At 45.0% G+C, this 3,647-nt stretch overlaps 1 long non-coding RNA gene across 1 annotated transcript; it reads right to left on the bottom strand.

Annotated features, from left to right (window-relative positions):
* Positions 1–245: 245 nt before the first annotated feature.
* Positions 246–3,333, bottom strand: LOC135829730 (uncharacterized). The gene is made up of 2 exons (XR_010555899.1): positions 2,833–3,333; positions 246–807 (listed from the first exon to the last, which is right to left on the bottom strand). It is a non-coding gene; the product is annotated as an uncharacterized LOC135829730 (long non-coding RNA).
* Positions 3,334–3,647: the final 314 nt, after the last annotated feature.

Raw genomic sequence — 3,647 nt, forward strand, 5'->3', positions numbered from 1 at the left:
TCATACTATAGCAGTGTATGCCATGCATGGGTTTACCTCACACACTGAATTTCATAATTTGACATCCAAATCACAGAAGAGTGGTGTTCCAAACTTTACGTAATTGCACTCCATGTCCGGCGAACTACAGTAGAATACTTCAATAGAAAATTTCTAATAGCACGTTCTTAGAAACAAATCGTATAGGTTCGAGGCTGTCAACCCAGAAATTTGTGATTTCACAGCCATAGATGTTACCAGTCAGGTCACTGTATACAGTAGGTATGCAGAAGAAAATACTAGTAACTCTTTGTGGAAGAGCTGTGCCAAAATGTGTACAGTACAGTAAATTAATAAAAAATGAGAAAAGCAGTGACAAGGCTGTGCATGATGTAGATCTACTCGTACCAGTAAGTACAGTGCACCAGTGAAATTGTTGGTGTAGTACTGGTATACTACTATAATTATGGCATGGCCCATGCCACTACAATCTATTTGCAGTGGGCCGCAGTAGGCCAGTGCAACAGAAAGCATTTCAGAAGCTGTGTGCAATGTTAACATCTATGACATACAAGTAAACTTCCATATAGCACAATCGATTACTCTCAGCCCACATAAGTACAATGTAGGCCAATCAGTAGTATAGATACATAGAGCACACTCTACATCATACATAGTCGGCACCAAATCTATGTTGTCGATGTACTTTGCAATGATGACATGATGGCAAGCGTGCTTGATTCATCATAATATTGCCTTGTACTTGGTTGGAAGTTAGTTGTAAGTTCAGTGGTCGAGGTAAGCAGAGCTGCTCCAGCTTTCAGAATCCTGCATGAAAAAGGCAGAAAGCAAATGTAGGTATAATAGTAGCAAGCTGATGTAAAGAGCCTGTCTTTCAATGCAATAATTCTATCCACTGCATGGACAGACCTGGTGCTTCATTCACCTCTGTTTCTTGCTTTCTCAGAAAACCTACTTCCTCCTTCAGCCATCTAGCTCATGATATACATTAATTTTTCTTTATGCCTTTTCAGCCGTGGTCGACTTTCGCCCCTCCTGTTTGATTGGCAATTGCAGTCAACCTGGGGAATACTGACCCTCGATTGTGAATGAAAGTGTCGCTATTCGCATTGTTGTTACTCGTGAGGTTGGAAGTATGCAATCAAATGTTCACTAGATCTGAAGATTGTGTCGTTATTTGCGAGTTGTTTTGTAAACCCGAGGTAGATTATTCACAAGGTTGATTGTACATGCTATGGGATGTACAATAACTAACCAAACAATAATGGTGTAACAATGATTTGAGTCCATATCCAATTGGATGAACCTAGAGTGCATGATCCATTCCAGAAAGGCGACTTCAGTGAGTCTTGAATTGTCAGCAGCATCATACTTCCATCGAGCTTTTTTTCTTTTTCGAAACGACCCTCTCTTTTCAATTCGAACGAAGGTCAACATACGATTATGGCAGGCATGCACGCACTGATCTTCACTGTATACATGTGCATGTATACTGTACTGTAGTCTGTGCAGTCAACTAGTCGTGTTCCACTTGGCTTACGGTAAGTATCACTACAAGTGCATAGTAGCCCCCCCCCCCCCCCCACCCCGGGAGTGCGCGTGAACGGCAACTGTGAACTGGTAAAAGAATTATTCGACACCTTCGTTCGTTTCGATGGAGAAGGTTCATCTGGCAAATTGAGGCCTTCGTTTCACTCCTAGCCCCAGGAGCGAAATTTTCACTCCTTGGCTGCCTGTTTGAGCCGTCCTTGTGGAAGGGTTGATTTAGGCATGCCCGCATATACATGTAGACCTTATTCAATAAACGTCACAATCACGTGAACCAGGGTCCCGGGAACCAGGGAGCGGCAAGAGACCTGCACTCAGTGCACAGTGGACTCGGCGTGGGAACATAGGAGTAGAAAAATACCGGTATTTTACTACTCCCTTGTACGAACTGGGCCTTTCTTGCCACTCGTTTCACGTACGCGTGTCCCAGCTTACAACAAATCCCTGGAGGCGAGTCCAAAAATCACGTTATCGAATAAGGTCTATAGAAACACAGATCACGTAGAACTACCCCATCCGGGGTCACAACTCACAACGTTTTGGGTACTTAGGTCTCATGTCGTCTCCCCAGGTGCTATGAATCCCTGATGCACATGTATCTACATATACAATGTAACCGTAACTCTACCAATATTGCGGACGATGACCCTCCCCCCCCCCCCCGGCAAACAGAAAGTCGCTATGTCCTGGCCGAGTTTATCTTTTAATTAAATGGTTTTCTCGGTTGGGATTTCATACCTGACAACCATCCCGATTTGGCCGGGACCGTCCCGATATCGAGGGCGGTAATAGGCACCCAAAAGTGCACTAGTTCCATGCCTCACCGCGAGCTTCTTTTGTATACATTTTCATGCCTAGGTATGTCATTGGATCTCAGGTTTGCAAAGGTTGGCAGGTATGGGATTTGTAGAGTGACCAGTTTTGACTATTGCCACCTGCTGTGCAGAAGTGTCATTCCTACATCCTGGCTGCAAACGTACCCCCCCCCCCCCCCCCCACACACACACACCACCACCAACACTGTTCGATCCTATTTACAGGACCTCACTCTATATGAAAGTGTAGCAGAGGCACTGCCAAAGTATAAAAAACAGCAATTGAAATGCAAGCTGCATTGTGCATGCATGGAGTGCATGGGGAAGAGACCGAGAGGGTGAAAGTGAAGGAAATTTGTTCCGAAATCAAGAGAATCCGAGGAACCCTTGCTGCATTCTTCAGTTCGATAACGTCAGTGGGTGAATCTCAGATGTGTTGTGTGCCCAGACATACAAGTACAGCACTAACCTGAGCATGAGAGCTGCTTGTCATCATCGTGGTCAGGAAAACGAAAGGACGAACGAGGAAGATTGCTGACCATGCATGACGAACAACTGCATATCTAGACGACAGACGGCTTGCCAGAATCAGTCTGGTGTATCTTCAGGAATCTTCTTTCCTAATCGCATTCAGCAGTCAGCTTCGAGGTCAAGAACGCGATGATATTTTCAGAAGGAATAATTTTCAAAAATTTTAAATTTTGGAGAAGAAGCTTCCTTTCTAAAAAAAAAAGCGTTCCTTGCTTTCACGCAAGGAGGTGCCTTGCCGGACATGTCGTCGACAGCACAGTGTCGGCAGATCCACGTTTGTAGGCTGCAGACCCGGCAGACGTTTTGATCATCCCGGCCTGGTGGTGAGATTTTGGACCCGGGAGTACTAAAAAGCTGCTCGCATCCCAGGGTGCTCAGTTTCGCTCTACCCGCGCGAGTAGGGGTCCAGGTAACGGGCTCTCTTTCGCGGCCTGCGGAGCATAATATACCTCAAAGAGGTGAGCGTTTACATGAAGACAGTTGACCCGGGTCAAATACTGATATGCCGCCAAAAGTCCACTTCTACAGTCCTGTATGGTCACGTGAATCCGTTCGCGCGAAATTTGCATCTGCAGTGCCGTTCAATTTACGGAGATCCAAGCCTCTTGTACGGGCAAAATAAACACAAGTTTTTTTTATTTTTTTATTTTTTTTTTACACTGTACTAAAAGCCTCTTTTACGGGCGAACAAAACACAATTTGCCATGGCGGAAGGATTGAAAACAATATAAACACAAGTGCAAGGTCAACAGC

This window comes from Sycon ciliatum, chromosome 13, assembly GCF_964019385.1.
Source record: "Sycon ciliatum chromosome 13, ocSycCili1.1, whole genome shotgun sequence".
Lineage (NCBI taxonomy): Eukaryota > Metazoa > Porifera > Calcarea > Leucosolenida > Sycettidae > Sycon > Sycon ciliatum.